Consider the following 21,586-nt stretch of genomic DNA (forward strand, 5'->3'; position numbering starts at 1 on the left):
GCAATTTAATTACAGTCAAATTAGTTATTTAATCAGGATATCAGCTTAAAACAGAAAGAAAAAGAAAAAAGCTGTATTTTCCTCTTCCTCCCTACACCTCAAGAATCAACTGATGAATGCGTGAAGTAGCAAAGTGATAATAGCTCCTAGCTCCTGCTGTGCACAAGCTTCATTAAGCTTTTGCTGAACTTTGTTGGTATATCCCTTCATGCCATCCATCAAGAGAGAGCTTGAATCTGGTCTAGCTATTGATCAACCTGTTACTCTGACAGCTGAGCTAGTCAAAATCCCATATATTCATTCTCACCATACAGCAGTGAAGGAGAGAAATGCTTTTCTAACTTCTTGAAGAACTGGTCAAACAGAGACTTGGTAGCTTCTGAATCTAAACTGGTTACCTGAGCAGCACTGGAGATACAGGTGAGGGCTGCTGTCTGAAGTCATGTGGGAAGTTTATGATGGAGTAGGGAAGAAATGAGAACTTTCTGGTCCCAGACCTGCATCCTAACCAATGACCTGTTCTTCCTTCTGACTCAGGAGGATGGAGCTTTTGCAGGAAGATGCGGATATGATTCTGTTTTAATCTTAGGGTTATAAATCACTGAAGCAGTTGGGAATGAACCACTAAACCAAACAAAATTCAACATTGGATTTTTGACAACTTTAAGGCCAAGGAAACTAAACTACAACTCAGGTACAGAACAAGCTCCCCCTGAGTCACACGGCGATACTGTTCAGCTAACGCGTGTCCTCCACTTGCCTTCAGCGTCCCCAGAGGAAAGATTTCTTCCATTTTTCACTAATCATCTCTGACACGTAGGTGGCCAAGTGAGCTGTGTGACCATGTCAGGGGTATTCTGAATTAGCCTCTTCACATGCAGAGAAAAACAGATGGAGAACCAAATACCTTGCTGCCCTGAGCAGTGGGTTATCATTTGTGCCTCTGTTCCATGCGTACAAAATGCTGCCCTTCCGAGGCAGGTGTATTATTAAACACAATTTTCACAGGTGCAAATGATTATACGAGGTGCAAAGCAGCCGCTGCATTTATGGCTGAATCTGCTCTGGCTTGCTGCAGCACAAAGGAGGTGGAAGGAATACTTGATTCCTGCTTGACTTTATTACCTAAATTGCTTTCTCAGGTGAAGCAAAACACAAAGGAGAGTAAAAATAGATTAGGTCAAACTGATTTATTTTTTTCTTTACTCTTTCCCACCAAAGTGAAACACCCAGACCAATTCAGTTGCATGATGTGTTTTGGAGGGGTAACATTCACTGTGCTGCTCTAGCAAGAATAACTGCTCTTCTTTCCCTTGTCTCTATTTAGGCAATGGTGCAGTAGCTGCTCATAGAGAATAAGGAGAAATTTCACTTTCTTTTCCTCTCTGAAGAAATTTAAATCCAGTGTCATCTCTGAGATTTCCCTAATCACCACCATCTGCATGTCTCCAGTGCTCCCTGCTCTGTTTCTGCTCCTGATGACTAGGCAAATGGAGACCATGCCAGTAGTAGGAACTTGGTGTTTCACTCCTGATGGGGAAGTCTCACAGAACTGGAGAGGTTGTGGTCCCACTGCCAGCCTGCTGGGCACTTCCATCTGCCTGCCACTCCCTGTCTTGACAAGAGAGTACTTTTTTATATTTATATTTATTTTATTTTATATTTTATTTTATTACTTCTTCAAAGGCAACATCTGCAACTTCTCTTTGCCACTGACAGTACTAAGAGCCCATCTTCAACACCCCCCTCCTGCTGCCCTGTTCCCTGTCCTCCTCCTCTGAAGGCAGCATCCTGGTTCTACGCAGGGGCTGCCTGAATTTAGGCAGAGTGCAGGCGGCCAGGAGAGGAGCACTCCAAAACGCATTGCGGCTGTTGGAAAATCTGAGAAGAAACAATCACATGGGCATGTTCAAGGATTAAGGGCACCTGAGAAATGAGAAGGTGGAAATCAGGTCAAGAACTGATTGGAGTCTGCTGTCTTAAAGGTGAGTGGCCTCAGTACTGAGCCACGCAGCAGACTGATTGGGGGGTCCTTCAGTGTATTGGCACAAAAACTGTTGTGACAGGAAAAGAGAAGGGATTAAAAAGACTGATTTTTCTCCTCTGTCTCTGAAGAAGTGGTCAAAGGTGTGTTTGTGTTCACATGCCCAACAAAACATGGAGCTGGTTCTGACACGGTGTGTCTGACTGGAGCAGTCTGTGTCTCCTGTGTTGTGTTTGTTTGTTTTTAACGGTTTTGGTCTTGTTTCAAAAACTAACTGTGCTGTGTGCTCCATCGATCTTGGGAACAACTTGCAGCCAGATCAAATATCTTCTAACGTAACTGGTGTAAGCTCCAGCTTGGCCCAGTCTGTGCTGAAAGAGGCATGCTTGGTACCGCATAGCAGGGCTGGTGCTACTATGTCTGGCATGCCTCTGGCTTCTCTCCTTAACCACTGCAAGGTAGAAAATGTGCTATACCTGTTTTTCTTCGTGTTACAGCTGTTTCACTATTGTGCCTTTTCTCTTAATTGTGTCACCTCTACGCCTGCCTTGACCACAGTGAAAAAAGTATTGAGCAATGTTAGCACGCAAAGGGCCTCCAGAAGCACAGGTGGACGGTTTCTGCTGAACTGAGGAGAATTTTAATTAGCATTTCTTTCTGATATTTCTGGTACTGCGTATGTAAGTGTCTGCCTGATGAGTTACGCTGAGATTTCTCTGTGGTGACAGTGAACTCTCATCTTATGAGGACGGAGAGATATGGCAAAGCAAAAATCTGTTGTTTATTATCTTTTATTAGGCTTTTTTCTAGTCCTCTGGTGAGAGACAGATTAAATTGCACTGTGTTGTGGGGTGGTAGGAAAGAGTGGTCACAGAAAGCAGAAGAAACCGTGCAGCTCCTGCACCAGAGGAACAGTTCCTGCACCTCCCCTGGCTGGTGTCCTGGGGAGGAGAACCAGCCCTGTCCTGGAAAACCGCTGTAGTCACGTTATCCCATCTGAACTCCAAAAATCAATTTTTTTAAGTCTATTTTTTGATGTTCATCTGATCAGCAAGTTCTGTCCTTTTCCCCCTATTTTCATGTGTCACATTGGCTTAAAAAATAAAAAGAAATATTACTGTGCCACTACAGCCTTATAGGCTGTGTGACAGCAGGACGAGTGCAAGGTCTGTGTCCCAGCAGTGAGCCGTAATACTTGGAGGCTATGAGTGAGGTATTAGCATGTGAGGAGCTATACCGTTGTCTTCTTCTATTGCCCTCTTTTCTTCACCTCTTCTTCAGACCTGAAGACAGCTTTACATGAGCAGAAGGCACCCAGTGACTTCCCAGTCCAGGTGTATGAATAGTGGTCGGGGTGGACCACAGGTTGTGCATGGAGTCAGCATTTGTCTCTAGCCACGCATCCAGGAGTTCTCCTGTGGTTCCTTGGGGCTTTAACAAGCTTTCTATTAAAATTTTACTTTAAAGCCTGAGCTAATATTTTTTATTATTACTAACGTGATTACGGCTCTCTCCTCTTCTTATTTAATGTATTTCTGTCCCCTGGAGTAGTCTTTCAGCCTGGCTCCCAAGGAAGAAAAAGGTTTTGTTCGCATGATGGTCTCCTGTACAAATTGCACACTTCCAGTGAAGGGATATCAAGCCCTGGTTCCCATCTCAGTAGTCATGTGCGCTACCAGAGGGGAAGCTATAAAACATCAACATCTGGTTTAATTGACAAGATTAATCCTCTGCTTCAATATACCATTGACTTTAGTTTCAAAAATATAATGCAGATTTTGTACCACACACACACACAAAATCTGCTTGCAGAATCTAGATTGTATGTATATTTTTCCTGAAACATAGCGACTGTTTTATATGAACTACTAGTAGCTCCAACAGCAGATTATTTCTCTGTGGAACCAGCAATATATGGGTTTTGTTTGAGTAGCAATGGGAATAAGTACAGTGATGGATAAAATCAAAACACTTTGAGCAGTTTATGAAGTTACCTGGAAAACCTTTGTTGTGGGGATGGGACAAAGGATGGATCACCTTTCTTAAATATAAGGTGACAACTTGATGGAAGTGTGTGCTCTTTGTTGTCGTTTCTTTTTTCTTAAGCCTCTGTATTATACATGTCACCTTGTAGGGACCTTTGTGACTGGGGCTCTGTGTGCTGGCACAAGGCAAATAACAAAGTTATTGGATCAAGAATTCAATGCCAGTTAGTCCAATGTTACTAGATCTGTACTGGATCCAGTTTGGTGTAGCTTTCCACATATACATATTTCAAAGGTGCTGATACAAAATCTTTTTTATCCAAAAAAAGGACGGTGCCGGGGTGTCCTGGCCCCCTCGTAATGGGGATGCAGTTCTGTATGTAGAGAAGTCTCTCACAGCAGATTGTCTAAGCATTACAGATAAAAACATTTTTCTCGATTCTAAGAGGAAAATGAAATCTAGTGTTCCTCTGGGTGCGTGGACATTCTGGAGGAAAATAGGCAATTTTGGGGGAGCCTTCAGTATTTCATAAGGAGATGCAGTTATCCAGAAATGTTTCGATTTTGTCTGGCAAATTGGAACACCTTTTTCAGTGTTCTGAAACTACTCCTTTAACAGCTTTCTGGTGAAAAAAGTCTGATGGCTAAAAGGACCTGTACCTTTATTTCAATCAAAAATCCTTTCTGTTTTAGCTTGGGCTAGCCGTTCTTCTGTTCTCCATGTTAGCCATCTGGATGGCAGCTGCCATACCCAGGCCCAACTTTTGTCCATTATCTTACATGTTACAATAAATATTTGCTGTAGTATATTTGCCATTTTTTTTGCATATTTTCCCCATATATTTTACAACTCAAGTTTTCCATTGGCTGGGTGTTCACTGTAAACACATTAATCATCCTAAATTCTTCATGGATCTAATTGCAGGGTATACTCTATTTTGTGGAATTAATGTGTGTTCAGATATAGAAGTAGGAAAAAATGTAAAAATGTTTAACTTTGATTAATTAAACTGTGTTAATTTAACAGATGGTGTGTTCTGACACCCACAAGGCTTAGGTTTAGATCTGTGATGCTTTAAAGAGGGATCTCTGCTCTTATTTTTATATAAATTTTGAGTCTCTACACAGTCCACAGATGTTCAACTCAGGCTGATTTTTGTTTTGTTGTTTTGCTTTGTCTTCAGCTCATGGCTGGCAAAGACTGATTCTATTTTGGGTGTTGCAGAGGTTTTACACTACTGTCTGTAGACTTGAAGCCTTGCTGTGGAACCACTATATCATTGTATTCGAACAGATCTTGATTTTTAAATATCAGTATGGATGAACTTAGTATTGAATCTCCTTTCTACCAGCAAAGTATTAATTAGCCCAGGGAACCCCTGCTATACTTTGGTTATTTTGAGAAGAACCTTTAGAGAGTTCAGAGAGATTTCTTATTACAAAATTAATTTAGAAAGAAGCAAGACTTTACAGGTTTTCCAGACGGACTCTCATAACAGATGTTTTCTACTTGCTGCTCACATTGACCAACACCTATGCTTGTGTTCTGAAATGCTGTGGGGTAAATCATATCTTACTTTCAAGTATATGCTTTTAATTATGTCTGGTACAGAAACAGCTGGTGTTGGACTTCTCTAGGGTGCATTAGTACACTAATATCCCATATTCCTGATGACCTGTGTAGCATTATTGAAAATGAGCATGTCCCCAGGTTTTAGTTATTTATTTCTAAGTCACTCTCGCCTATTCTTCCTGTTGCTGTAGAATCCTCTAATAACTGCCAATAACTACAATATCTTAGGACTACGCTTATAAGGCCTGGAACCTGCCAAAACACTCTCCAGGAAGCAGATTCTGCTGTTTGTTGTTATTGATGAAACTAACACCTTGCACATACTAGATTTCATTGGTGGTTCCCCCCATCCCCTTCCTGTTCCATCGGAGGTTTTTACTGTTTGTTTCATTTGTTTGAGAGTTTGTTTTTCATTTCATTTGCATCAGGACTAGCACTAGCTTGTGGACACGTGTATTGGGTTAGCTTGTGGGTCACCAAATGTTTCTGCTTATCAAAAAAGTGTCGTGGAAAGCTGTGAGACTGTCTCTGAAACTGTGGTTAGAGACAGGTAACAAAATGCCTATTATCCTAAGCACCCTTGGGAATCCAAGGCTTGTAAGATGACGTGTTCCTTACACGCTTTCCAATCCACCTTGAATAATGGATTCATTACCCACTTTTATATACGTGACAAAAAACAAAGCAATGAAATAATTTCATTACTAGGGAGAATATAAGGATAAAGTTATACGTTTGCTTAAAACCATGGATTTGGAGTAAACAATGTTACACAAAGAAAAATGCATCAGGGATGCTCTTGAGCTTGTACTCATAAACCAGCAAAACTTTCTCCTTTCTGCAGCCCTGGTCAGAGGGGCTGGTGGGATGTTGGCATGTCCCAGCCTTGTCCCTGGCCCTCTGCATTTTCCCTTCCTCATCCCTCCTGGCTGGGGCTCTCGATGACTGTCTGTGAACTGTCTCTGCTCTTGGAGAAATGTATCTGTCAACCCCTTTAATTAGTCCACTTCTGGTTTTAGGCTCCAGGCTGCTTCTCATTGTTTTCAGCCTCTTACAACTTGATGGTGCTCTCAATACCTCTCATGATATATAAATTATAAGTAATACTAGCTTCTTTTAAGATTTATGACATTTAGCTTGCTTTGAGCTCTTTGCAGAGTTTACAAATGACATATAAACACAACAAAAGAGAGATTTGTGAGCTGGGCTGTGCAGTGCTCTACACATGCTGCTTTTTATTTAGGAGAACCCTTCAGGGCCCCCTTCTGTAAGCTTATCTTGTAGGTTGTATAGATCCTGTTGCGGTCAGGAAAGCTGCTGAAATTTAGACTAACCCTGTCCCCCAGAGCTGCTGAGTTACTGTAAGCGGTTCCACAGACACAGGTCCAAATACCAACCTCTAAGTTGAGAAAAGCCAAGCTGTAACTCAACCGCAGCACAGCTTGCAAATCACTTGGGCTCAGCATCACACAATAAAGTAGCAAATGTCACTCTTACTTTTGAATTTCAACCACCATTTATTTTGTTCAGAACTCATGTTCTGAAACGAATATATTTATGTACAATTCTGAGGGTCTTTATTTGTTTTTAAACTTATATTGCTTTGGAAGGCATGTCACAGAACAAAAAGTGTTACCCTTATAAGCCAGAATTACGCTAGGGCAATGGGACTCAAGGCTGCATAACAAAGGCTAAATTGGTAGAATGGGGAGGGGACTAAATCTATGTACACAATTTAGAATTTGGTAATTTTTCTTTCCTTTGGTGAGGAAAGACAAGAAAAAGGGACAGTACCTTGTTGTTATTAATGCTGAAATTTGTGTCTGAGGCAGATCTTAAGAGAGAAATGAATCTCTCTCTGTAGATTACTTAATTATCATTAATTATCTGAAATGAATAAGAAACTGTTGTGTAACTACAACTCAGAATTTTGTGTTTAATGGGTTAATATTTTAGGCCAGTGAGGCAACAAGACGACTTAAGGTAGTTAGTCAGGAAGACCATAATAGAAATGATCTGAAACTTTCATGCATTTTTCTCTAAAGTAGACAGAAGACAGGAGCTACTAGTTCAGACAACTCTCTGTGATAAGCTTGGGAATTGTCATTTCTTAACTAAAACACATTCCATGCAGATGGCTAAATCATGCTGCATCGGTGACAAGCTCTTACAGCACCAGGTTGCTATTTTGAAACTCATCCCTTGCAGGATGCTAGACTGACAGGGATGCTATAAAGGGCCTGTGAGGGGAAGAAATGAAACTGTAGACTAAATATAGCTCTTCAGATATGCTGTCTTCTTTATATATTTATTGGAGTGGGGAGGGGTATGATTGAACTACCTCAGTGATTTATTTTTTTTTAATTATTCATTTATTTATTTCTACAAGGAGACCCCTAAGATTGTTGGGATGTGGGTTTTTGTTGTTGTTGTTGTTGTTGTTTCTTTTTTTAACCAAATCGCTGACTCCATAGAGATATCCTTTGTGCCAAGAGTGACCATTCATCCCAAAGGAATGCAGGACAGGATTGATCAGGCTTAGTCACTGGTGGGTGTTTTTCCTGTCACTGTTTTTGTGTGACCCGGCTCAAAGCAGCACTGGGGGGTAAGGCAGCTGAGCCTCAGGTGTCTGCTGAAGGTGGTGATACTACGGTAGGCTATCAGGTTCCTTTGGATTTATAAAGAACACACACTGTGTCCCCCAGAAGCATGCACACATTTTTAACAAGGAATGTGCTGAGGGTCTAGACTTAAATCAGTTTCAATATTAGCTAGTTGCATCAGGTCTTGCTAAATGTCAGTGTATTCAGCATTGTGGCATTTGTGTTTTTTGTTTTTTGTTTTTTTATTGTTTGCTGGATTCTTTTTGTTTGCTTTTTTAATCAGCAAAACCTATGTTGAACGCTATAGTCTCTATGCTGTGGCAGCACTGTTTGAGCTAGGGAGACTTCATTATATCACTACACAAAAGCCCAGTTTTGAGCAGCTCTCTTAGTACAGCTCTTATTTTGTTTCTGATATTTACATGGCATGGGGCAATGTAAGCCCATAAAACTTCCAAAATACAGATATAAAACCCTCGATTGCTTGGAGCCTGAGCCAAGTTCCTATTTGGGTAATTGCATTCTGTCTATTTAAAATTCACGCTTCAATTTTCGGTTTGATATTGATTGGGCTCTCCTTCGCTTTCCTGTACTAAGCCATCTGCGTGCTCCTAAACAATCCCAGCCCCCCAGCTTCCAGGAGCCTCGCTGCAGGGGCTGGGGGTGCCCAGGCTGCTCCAGTGCCAGCAGTGGGGATGGGGGCTCCTGCAGAGCCGCCCCTCATGGCATGGCTGCGGGGTCACCGCCGCCCCACAACGTGACCTGGTCTCTGCCAGTTCCGCCCCAGGAAGCGGCTGGGATTTATTTTGGCAGCAGGTCTGTTCAGAAACACAGTCTGGAAGGAACCTGGTGCGTTAAACTAAACTCTGTGCCTTCCTATTTTGGCAGCCACAGCTTCTGTCCTGTCCTGTCCTAAGCCCACGAGGTTGTATTGCTCCCATTACTCCTATTGAAAAGCTCTTCCAGCTCTTGCTATTTTTGTGATGCAAACTGACCTCTGAAGGCCCAATTTGGTAATTGGTTTGCTTGCTTTTGGACCGTCTCCACCTCTGTATTTTAATATTCCAGGAGAGTACACTTAACATGAATGTGAACTTTACTGCGAAAGCAATCCAAAGCTTAAATGTTTCAGATTTGTGTGGTGGAAAGGTCCCTCAATACTTGGTTGGAAAGGGGAAAAGAAAAGACACATTTTTTCCTTTATCCTGAGATTTCCATGAAGTATTCAGAAAATGCGTTCCTCCAGGTAATTCATTAAATGATGGAGGAAAGTAAAATATAACATCTACTTCTTGCTGAATATGTTACCGAAGAATAGTTTCTGAAAGGCTCCAATGTGTGATTACAGGAAGAGTCCTGGAGCTAACTGTAATTAAAGTTCTTCTGACAATATGGCAAATCCGTAGCAGTAGTGTTTTATTCCTTTTTTTTTTTTTTTGGTTGCATGACTGTAATGCCCACCGGGTTTGGAGGATGAATGTAAACTCTCTTGTATACACTTCTTTTTTGTAATTAGCCTAAGTCAACAATACTGGCAAGGATCTGCTCAAGCCACTTATTGCATGCTTAACTTTATTTGTGTTGTCATGAAATTGAGTCCTTTTTAAACAGAAGATAACTACCAAGAAAACAAATACAGCTACAAATTAACATGCTCTGTCCCTGGTTACATTTGTCCATCTGAAAGCTGTATCCCGGGTCTGGCTAGCCACTGAGACTTCTGCTGTAAAACAAGCATCCAGCATCCCCCCCCCCATTCTGCATCTCTAGCAGAATTTCTAGTGCTGGATGAATAGCCTGCAATAAATGTCCCTCTTCCCTAGCTACAGAGATAAGCAGGCTCATATTCTTAGATTAGATTAAAACCAACAAGATAGTGAGAAGTATTATATGGTTAATATGGATGTAATTCATCATATATAAGCTTCATTTGTGCTTAAAACTCACTGAAAATATTCTCCATTAGTAGAATCTGTCTAGCAGTCAACGTGCTGTAGTGTTTACAGCTTTTGGTGCACAATTACTTGTTGCAGGAATAGAAAACCATGCACAACTTTCACTCAGATAAGAAATTTAGAAATGTAGCTCCCCCCCAAAAAAACGCATCACATATATTGCTTCAATAGTAACAGGTATGACATTTTCAGTGTCCTGTTCTCTGTGATACCTGCAAAAGCAAGCGTTTTCTTTTTCTTTTCTTTTTTTTTTTTTTCTGGAAAAAAATACAGTTGTGTAATATGTGAAGTTGTCCCTGAAGTTGTATTTTCTGTAGTTGAGGCTCATTTTTAGAAAAGGCATAATTAATAGATGTCGTAATAGATTAGGCTACAGAATAGTACGCTGAAGCCTAAGCAAGCCAAGAAATAACTGATGAAGAAAAAATAGAGGTTGTGTTACTGCATGAACATTGCTTTGGAGCAAGGTAAAAGTGTGGTTAGCAATGCCATTTTTTACTATCTGAAAGCTCGTTTTCTGCCTTTTGCCTGTGAACAAAACCCTTGAAAGGCAATTCAAAAGTCTGATATAGGAGACAATTGTATCATAATTTCATCTGTAGGCTGAGTTAATAGCTTGCAATGATTGTATTCATCTCTACAGTGATGAGAATGTTTGTGTAGTGTATACAGCCATCATAAACCCCAGGCTGGAAGTAGATTGGTTTCCAGATCCAAAGCTGTAACTTTTATTTGCTAAGTTGGCAAGAGGAATGCCAGTTACAAAACCTGACCTGTCTTCAGAAATAGTTCTGTGGCTGGTGCACACTTCTGGGGAGTTCAAGGAGAGCTTAGAAAAAAAGGAAATAATATATTTAGTGTCACTGCATACTAGATGAAATTCTGTAAGGTTTAAATGCTGTTACCACTTTTAATGAGCATACTTCTCTAGAGAAGAATAAATAAAGAAAACACTTGAGAAAGTGTGAGGACAATCTGAAATATTTAGTCAGCCAAGGAGCTAAGAAAAACACAAATGTCTTGACTTAATAACACTCAGAACCAAACAAAAGTACTTTTTAAAACCATGTGGAAAAAAAAATTAAAAATAAAATCAGTAATGATCTGCTAAAAACATATTCAATATGTTATGTCATAAAACTTCTCAGAAACTGGATGCTTTTAGGTAGTTTAATGTGGAAGGTAACTTTTCTGAGCTTCCCCAGAGTACACATTGAAATAGAAACGGACCAACAACGGCAAAGTTTTTTTTTTTTTTTTGAGGTAAACTTGAATTGGAGCACAAATTGTGTAAATATCTAAACTACACCACAAGTTTATGGATAACTCTAGCCTAATGAACATGAATAACTGCACTGACAGGTAAACACAAACATACTTTGAAAGACTTCACTTCAATGTGCTTATTTTGGTAATGTAGAATACACTAAAAAAATGGGTGTGTGCCCATCCCTTACCTCCAGTGCGCATTCCTTCTATTAAAATTTGAGCTAGGTTCTCTAACATAGGCATCTAGTTTTCACCCAGCAGTCATCTCTTTCTTCCCATCTTTTTTATGAAGCTGTTCTTTCATCAGTGTGGAGGTGATGAAAAAGAGAACTGGAGCCCAAAAGGTCCTAACACAAGTTCTGTTCCTCTCTTTTAGCAATATAACATAAATACTGAAGGAACTTTCTTTTTAAAGGATCTTTTATTGCAAGGGAGATTAGAGCATTGGAAATCCCTTGATATTGTTAGTGCTCAATCCCATTGAGTAGACCCTACAGACTTCTCTAATTATTCATAACACATTTTGAGCAGATGTCCACAAAATGAATTATCTGCTGTCTGCCAAAAACTACTTCTGGCAGGCAGCGTAGCAGGTAAATAAAAAGAGAGGTTGAAAACATGAATAAAAGATGAATAGAAGAGCTTAGGGCATTTTGATCCTCATAGACTCCACTGGTGATTTTGAATTTATAGAGGTGCAGAAGGTAGGGTAGCCTGCTGTACAAAAACATGTTGAAAGGAGTCAACTTCGGAGGAAACGCTCTCAGCAAGCATTTCTTCCTGCTAATGGCAGTGTTGTTGTGCCAAGTAACAGACAACATTTTAGGGCATGGGACAGCTGGATTTTTCATTGTCTTCCATGGGAGACCAAGAGTCATGATTTCCAGCATCAGTTTGAGCCATGCCAGTCACACGGGACAGCATCTTGGATTCTTAAATTTAGTAGAAGTTGCAAATGCTTATTACTTTTCTGTCATTGGCAAGGACATCCCTATATAATTTAGCCTTAGTTTCAGTAACCAATAAAAAATAAAATAAAACTTGAATCTCCTGAGCGCAATGCTTTCCTAATTAAGAAAAGCTGTTTTATATCATTAAGATCATGAAAATGTAGTACCTACCCTAGGAAAAATCTGAACATTGTACTTACTAAAATTTGTGAATAGAAATGTTATTAAAAGGGGTATTTAAGGTTTTAAAGGAATCAACCTTACATTTGCGTGTATAGTTCTGCGATGGCATCATTTCAGGCAGCTTAATATAACATCAAACTAAAGAAAACATCTATTATTTCACAGAATGGTTTGGATTGGAAAGGACCTTAACGTTTAAATCTAAACATAAAGGAATATGAATGAATAATTTTGGCCTGTGGAAAAGGTTGCTTCATAAGAAAGACGAAGAGAAAGAGATGGGAGGACAGAATGATTCAAAAACTGATTAAAAGAAATGAATAGGTAGGCACGTAACTTCATAAATAACAGACCAGATCTATTCATGGTGGCTTCATTAAAAGCAGTGATAAGTTAATGCCAAGCAGAAGTCTGTTTCTTTGCAATACTTTTGACCTATTCAGTGGAACTATTGTAGTTACTAATTCATACTGGATTATACATAATTGGGATACGCAATTATAACAGTTGAAGTTCAGAAATGACAATGTTCTCTTTCCTTTGGGGATCTGTAATTTATTCCATCACCTTGAACTCGCATTATACAATATGCCAAAATAAAATTTGCAAGTGTTCTCTTAAATCCTGCTATCTTTGGTTCATAGTGTATATGTAAAAGAAACGTTGAGAGGATTAAAAAATATGGGAAAGAATTACCTTTTTAATACATTTTACTTCTCCACTAGGAGACAATAGAAGGTTTTCAGCCTTAGTAAATCCACTTTAATTTATGTAAATAACTCAGAAAAACCAGGTTTATCCCATTGTCTTCATGAAAGCAATAGCAGCAAGGCCTGGGCTAAAAAGGTCGAGTTTGGTTTATTTATCCAAACTGATCTCTTGTATAAGTCAAGATAAAAAGGATGAAAAATCTTGGGGGTTGTTTTATTTTGATGGGACAGTTTCCCTTACTTATTTCACCAAAATATTTCCTTATTGCATTAATTCATATGAAGTCTTACGCAAAAACTACTAGGAGAAATATCTATGCTTGCAGAAATGTGGCTGATGCTGTGTTTCCCTGAGCTTTGAAATTTCCAACACAGAATCCAGTCTTTAATTTGACTAATGTTTTTTCTTTTTATATACTGTCTCTTAAGGCTGCTGAGATATTAGGATAATAAGTGTTTGAAGAAAAGAATAATCTATTTATACAGAATCAATAAAACGTTGCTATGGGAAACCTGAAGCTCTCAAAAGGAGGTTTCCTAGAATATAGGCTTTTCTGGGGCAGAGAATGGCATGTCTCGTTCTTTCCAGCTGTTCCCATGTCACCGCCTTCATTCATAGCCCTCCTCCTTACATGACTCAAGGCGGGCAGTAGTTTTCATGTTGGTCACCAAGATGCAGTAAAATGGCTTGCTGAGATGTCCCCTGAATGTAACAGAAGTTGGGTAAGAGATCTGTATGGGCAGCAACACCAGAATCCTACTTATGCAAGAAGATCTATAGAGCTTCCTTGTTTCTGGAGAACGTTGAAGTATTCTGAGGAGTTTTGTGTAGGGGTATTCTAGCTATGGGGTTACACAGCTACCTCAAAGGGAAGAAAATATGATGATGATATGGCTGCTTGCTGGAACTTAGATTGTTTTTTATTCTTTTTCTCTAATAGCAAGCTACATTTTCAGTACAACACTGCACACATTATTTTGTTTGTGCTTAGATGGTCTCAACTACAGAATGTGCAGAAAAGCGTGTCTGCATGTTTTTCCAGGGTTTGGGGAGGATACTAATATATGTAATACATGACATTATTGTCTTCTGATGTTACAGTAAGCAGTACCCCATTATCCTCTAAATAAGGACTGATGAGAAAGTGGGGTACTTTCCTACTGAGTCACCCAAGATTTTCCACGTGGGGTAAGCCAGCCTTTAGCTACCTAAGCAGTACAATAAGTAGTTTTGTTCTTATACTTTCCATCTTCTACAAAGAAAACTTGGCTACGCTGTAAGCCCAGTGGAAGTGCAATTTGTGCTTCCGTGTTTTTTGTGTAATATGAACCAAAGCTGTCTGCCGTTGTGTCACTGGCTTGCCACTCTTTTGCTGCTTCTGAATTCAGTTTTCAATGAAATGGTTTGGAACAAAGCCAAAGACAACCTCAAATGTCAGAAATTGTATCTTTAAAGTGATTCTGGATGCACATGCAGCCAAAGAAGTTCAGTCCCACTTCAAAGTTATGATGCAGGTATTGTAATGCAGATTACATCGATTTGCTACCAGTTACTGAGAGTTAGCAGGAACCTTTTAAAGATTCTCCACAGTATCCAGAGAATAAAAACCTCTCTACATTACAAAAAGTTGTATTTTCATGCAGATGATCCATCCTAAAAATATTATCAATGTTATCATATGTGTAAGGCAAAACTCAGTGTTGCATAATTTGTTTTAAAACTGACAGGATTCAGCTTATAGCAGAAACAGTGCTTACATGTAAGCACATAAGTAATGCCACCAACCCTAATGCATGTTTGAGTACTTCCCAGTTACTCTTTAGTAATTAATTTATTGCAGAGAAGCAATAGAAATGCTGACTTGCAATATAATGACAGTGTTTGCTGTGGTTCAAAACTATTCTTGTGTAGGACCAGTATGCAGGTGTATGATGAATGAGAGTTGACAAGCTTCTATAATAAATACTTGAAATACCAAAGCAATGACTACTGAAGCAAAAAGAAATACTGCACCCGGCAATAATTCAAACCAGCATTCCATTTACAAATGTAATAAGAGTAATAGAAAAGATTAACTTTCATAGGAAATTACAGTTTGTGTGCATAAGTGCATGTTTTTATGAAGTTCAGTTTCCTATAGGCTTTATGTTTGTGCATCAAAGTTATCCAAACAATTTTAGACTGCAGCGCCATTCAGTAATGTTATGGCATTCTGTACACAGTGCTTACAAGGCTGCTTCCCCCGGGGACTCGAGTTTTGCAGTGATGTCTGTCTTCAAGCTTAACCATAATAGGAACAGTGTAAACTGCAGCATGTGCTCCTATCTTTAATGTTCGTGTAAACACAATCCTTTAGAATTGTGCCTGATCAATGAGGCGTAGCCCTACACGTGGGCTTGCGTGCAAGAGGAATGTTCTCCAAAATCTGGTTCTCTACGGAGGTGACTTAGGTAAAATTCACTATTTGCACCATACCGTAGTGTAGACTGCTGTCTGGAGCTGCTCATTATATGAGGACTAAGTGATGTAATGTGCAACCTTCCTACAGTGTGATGCAATGCTTCAAGGAATTGTTTGCATAGCAGAAGATGTTTCACTTTCTCAAGCCATGGGTACAAGGCTGATGAGTGCTCACTGCTGGGATCCACTTCTGTCCTGTTACAGTAGAAACAAGCTGAACAGACTTACCAGAGATGGGGAGAGGCTAAATAAAGCCCATGTTTTCTGAGTGCCTGGGCAATACTGCAGCCCTTGTGGCTTTTCTTCCTGGAAAAACTTCACAGCCTAATAACCCAACCTCATAAACCACCCAACTTAGACCAAAACAAAATCAGTGAAGAAACCATGTTATTCAAACAATGGTTAATCCAAGAAATAATAATAATAAAATGTGATTATGAAAGGAAAAGGAAGAATATTAAGTCATTATTCTGTTTCTTCCTTCCTCTAAACTTTTGCTCAATGTTTGAGTTGCACAGAGCTGTTTAAAATGACCCTCATTTAAAAATATGCTATCGTGTCTCCAGCAGCTTCATTATTTTTGTGGTCATAGCCCACTGAAGATAGAGCAAAACACTGTGAGAAATCCCTTTTGTTTCCCATTACAGATCCGGGAGCAGAAAATATAGCTTGCTACAGCTGTAACAGCTGCCTTGGGTTTCAAGATTTCAGCTGACCACTCTCTAGCATTATTCACAGACAACTTTATTGAATTTTGCAATCTGATTATTAACTGTCACAAAACCTTTGGTACCAAGAAGTAGGAGTGACATCCCTAAAGCTAAACATGGGGAAGCTGTCATCTAGAAAATAACATGGTTCTCGTACTCAAATATCACAGCTGTTTATAATGCCACTGCAGTGGTCTCTGGTCGCAGCAGCACTGGGAGATGTCAGAGCCTTGTCTGGTGCCACGCTGGGGGAGTGTGGCACTATCGGGCACCTACTGGCAAGGTGACAGAGTGCTTTCTCTGAGTAGGTTTAACTAGCTGTTGGCAGAAGAAATGCTATGGCTGATTTTACATCCAACATGAGTACGTGAAACCCAGGAAGCTCCAGAGGCAGAGCTCTGTGTAGGAAAAAACCTACAGCAATGTGCATTGCCAGCCTTCGTCAGTGATGAGGACTACCTTGCCTTATATCAAGTAGCCCACTTAGGACAACAAAAAATATTGGTACTACCTGTTAAGATAGCTTGGTGTTTCCTCAGACTTTCAAATTATTTTGCATAAAACTTAATTAAAATTTTCAATGTTACAAGAATCCTTTGACTATCCATAAACCCAATGTTTTAAAGTTCTTATTAAAACAATAAAAATAAATAAATAAAATCTACTTTTTAAAAGTTACATATAACGATGATTTTTGTGATTTGGCTCAACTCCACTGAAAAGAGCGTGTGGGGGGAAAAAAAAAAATCATGTCATCAACTTCAGGCTCTCTACTGTGCCTGGAAGGCTTTCTTTAGTGGCTGTTCCTTGTACAATTCATAATAGGCACCCCCCTCTTTTCCTAAATGACTACAGGGATAATGATTTGTAGAGCAGTTTTCAACTTTGAGTGACAAAGACATTACAAGACGATTGGGTTCTCTAGCCTAATTGAAAGTCTGAATATTTCATTTCCCTCTATATTTTGCTGCCATTTTGCTCTGCTGTAAATTATTCTGTGTACTCCAGGTAAGCTTTACATAGTTAATGTGTTTTTCAAAACGTATAAGACTGACCATGGAAAGCTCCGGGCTCTGGAAGTCCACTGACATTAGAGGTGCTTCTGTGCATGACTTACAGTCCAAACTGGAGGTCCTTAATGGGATGGGTTGCATCTACAATTCTAATTGGGCTCTTCACTCTAATAGATTGGGGGAAATGAGGTAAAACGTTATTGCAAACCTCTGTGCTAACTACATTAATTCTCAGGATATATTTATAAAGGCAGGTGAGGATATTACCAAAAAGATTTATCCAATGCTACAGGTTTGGTTTTTTTCCTGTTTATTTTTTTTCCGTTAACTACCACGTTTTAAAGTTCTAGGGTGTCATGGAGAGATCATTCCAAACATAATATAGCAGAGGCACTATGCTGCTATTTAGCAGAAAATACAACTGTTTTGGACTGGTAACTAAATCAACGTGAGAAAATCCAAGTAAAAATAACTTGCATTGGAAAATGTGAAAAAGATTATGAAATTTTCAAAAACCTACCAAAGGCTTAATCTGAAAATTATTGACAAGCATACAAATAAATGAAGTGAGAACAGATCGCTATCTAGAACTTATAGAGGGTTACGGGTTGTTTGGGGTTTTGTTTGTTTGTTTTTTAGGAGGAAAAAAAAAAAAGAATTTAATGTCTGAAGTTAAAGTTAGACTCAATCAATACATTCAGGGCTCTTGAGAAATTTTGAAAATAGTTTCCTACTTGTAGTGATTTAGGGCAGTCAGGCATGTAAAAAGATCGAATTGGTTGTGAGAAATCAATGACCTCCCCCGCTAAGATTCCCAGCAAAATGAGAACTTGCCAATTACAACGGGAGTTTTGATAAGGCCAGCAGGAGAAGGATGCTCCAGAATCAAAGAAACAGCGTTGCAATGTAATATCTATTTATTTATTTCTTTTTTTTTTTTTGTGCCATTGGGGTATGAGACAGGGGCATGGAACGATATTCTGAACATCTTATCTTAAAATGCCACATTCTCTCTCCTGTGGCAGATTAGCAGTGGTGATAAAAAGCAAATAAGCAGAGCTTATGCGTGCATGTAATAATCACTCTCCATCTACCGTTGATGTCTGCAGACTTTTACCTCCCTGCTCAGCAGGTGACTGCAACGCTACTTCATCGCAGCCTTTCAGCCCTTCTGTCAGAACTCCCTTTGGCCACAATGCCACACAAAATAGGTTGGGTAAATCTTCTGTTCTGAAACCACCATTTTACATGAAGATTGGTATTTTCTCATTCTTTTTCCATGGCGGTCTGCCTTGTGCAGTGCTAAGAGCTGCAGCAGGTGCTGGCCCGCGGGGCTGTGTTTATCCTGACAGGCAGAGCTGCTGAACAGGAGCTGATCCGTAGCTGGTGTGGGGGCCCCGTGTCCGTGCCATGAGGCTCAGGAGCCTTTTACTGCAAAGTAGGGTTAGCGTTGTCCCACGGACTAAATGCCTATTTCCTCCTGGTGTGTGTTAGGTGTGCTCCTGGGGGACAATTTCTAGTTCCCTTTCCTCGAAGAGGGACCGTTTGCATGTTCTGCAATGTGAATTGGGATGTGATACGGGGGGACACTGGGGATGCTCGCTGGGGTCAGCACAACCAAAGTACTGGCTGGTGGGGTGGAAAGCATCGGGCCTGCTTTGGCACAAAACGAGGAATGCAGGTCACCACGGCGCTGTGAGGCCCTTTTGCTCGCCCTCTCCTCCTCCACTCGAGCCCTGCTTCTCAATTTAGAAATCGCCGTTTGGGGTTGTGGCCTTTCCTGGCTTGCTGCTACATGTCACCTGCCAAAATGTCTGTCACGGGGACCTGCATTAAAACCGGGCTGTTCCAAGGCTGGGGGTGAAGCAAAGCAATGGGGCCCCTGCGTAACCAGAGGCAAAGCAGAGTGTCTGGGGACAGGGGGAAGGACAAGGGACAGGGTCAAGGACCCCTGCAAAACCTGATTGCTGTGGGTTTACGCAGGCACTCCGTGAGTCGTCCTGTAGGGAATGCACGTTTCCTCATTCCCTTGCCTTCCACAAGCAGTGTTTCAGAGGAAAGCGAAGCAGCTGTGCCTACAGGATCTCACAGAGATTCCTAAAAGCTGATAATAAGGTTTGACAGTCATGTCATAATTGTTAACAATGGTATTGGAGATGCGCCAGCAGCCTAACACTCTCTCACTGCCTCTCTGGATGAGAGGAATTGCTCTGTTGCTCTAAGTCTGCAAACAGAATTTGACATGGAGGGACATTTCTCACAGAAGGAAATATAAAGCAATGTATCATATCGTGCCAAATTACACAGTAGCCTTTAGGATAAAGTAATGAAGAAGAGCCTACAGTGAGGCCGCATTAATATTTGCTTTTTCTGTTCTCCATACATACAAATATATTAGGTAGCTAACAAAGCTTTTAGGAGCATGGTAGAACAGCCTGATGTAAAGGTTTGGCAGAAGGCATTGGGTACGGTCTGCTTACTTACCACTGGTAATGCCGGGAGTGATTGATATAAGTTTTCTGATGAAATCTTCCCCTATGAAAAGCCATTGCTCACTCTCCATTACCAGCATATGGTACAGAGAAAAGTTTCTGAAAGTGTAATTTGGAACTCCTTGTACTCCTCTCCTGTACAGCGATTTGTCCTGGTTAACATGCACCCAATAATGTAGCTGTCAGAATAAATCACAGCAAATGATACTTTTTTGTATGGGTGTCATGAATTTCAAAGCTCAAGGTTCTGGATTTTTTCAGGCCAGAGGAGAGGGCTGGTTCCTTCTGAAATTTGTTGACCCTCAGACAGCCATAACTCTTAGCAACCTTCACTGCAAAAGGAATCAAAATACAAATCAACACTATAAAAAGTGACATGTGAGAGTGATGTCCTTTTTGCCTTTATTTATAATGCCTTTTCAACGGCTTTATTAGAACTCATATGAGCAAAGCCATGCAGATTTCTGCACAATGCGTTAACGATCATAGACTGTTGCTTACCTTATCATGGAAGCTGTCAATAGACCTAGTTAATGAATTTTTCTTTCTTGTCACGTGGATCTTAATTAACAGTTTCCTAGGTCCACATTCCACATCCCCGGGGGGTCTCAGTAGAGTTCTGGAAGATACATTATGCATATGCTTATGCTTTCTCCTAAACTTGGATAATTTCTGGTCAAGAATTATTACATCAATTTCACAGCACTGCAGATACAGTCCTGACCACTCCAATTATCTGTCTACTCCTGAATATAGCAGCAGTAACTTCAAGCCATCATAAAAAAGTTTATTAATTTAGCTCCACTGAGAGCCAACCATTTTACTGCAGTGCAACGGAAAGATCTCTGCCATGTAGGAAGCCTTTAGCTATTTTTTTCTCAGTTTAGATCTTTGAAAGGACTTTCTAAAATTTGCAAGGATGAACAGTGGGACCAGTACAGAATCTGCATGGAAGCTTTCCTAAATCCCTGCAAGAACAAACAAGGCAAGAAGCTGTTATTTTTCTGAGCCTCAGAACAAGAAGGTTGGCTAGGGACTGCAGCAGAGCTATAGCTCTCTGTTTCTCATAATTTCTAAGGGCTGTGCGTTTGTTTGTTTACACACTTATTGGTGTGTGTGCTGTTTCCCCTTGAGCAAGTTTTTGCCAGTAACTCTGATAGTAATAGCTGAATATAAGCTTTCGAGTTCACTCTTAACCATATTCTCCCCAAGATTCCTCGATCTCAAGAAGAGATGCCCCAGAGCAGATCAATGTCAGTATCAAATGGCCGGTGTTTCACAGAGTCCTCCTCTGTGGAAGAGCTGAGGAGGACCTGCTTGAGCTGCTGCAGGTCCAAGCCTGAGAAGGGCGAAGGGAAGGGAGAGAAAGCCCCTTGCCTAGACAAATGGGGTGCTCACCCCCAGGGGAGCAAGCACCAGAGGCAGGGAGAGCTCTCCTAGGTTTGGTCAGTCTGGGACTGCCCGGGATTTTAACACCCGGTTGTATCTAATTGGACCCAGCTACCTCCAGCATGGCTCTTGTTCTGCATCTGTCATGTGCCAGAAAATCTCACAGGGATTTTCTTCCCTTTGTCAGGCTTGGTTTTGGAATACAATATCTTCTTTTGAGAGGATTGCTCTGTCAACAGCAAGAATGTTCGTTTTCTATATTTGGAATAGATTCTGTACTGACCAAAGTGTTAAAGTAAAAAATTCCCT

Source organism: Anser brachyrhynchus (assembly GCF_964034855.1).
Source record: "Anser brachyrhynchus genome assembly, chromosome: 10".
Classification (NCBI taxonomy): Eukaryota; Metazoa; Chordata; class Aves; order Anseriformes; family Anatidae; genus Anser; species Anser brachyrhynchus.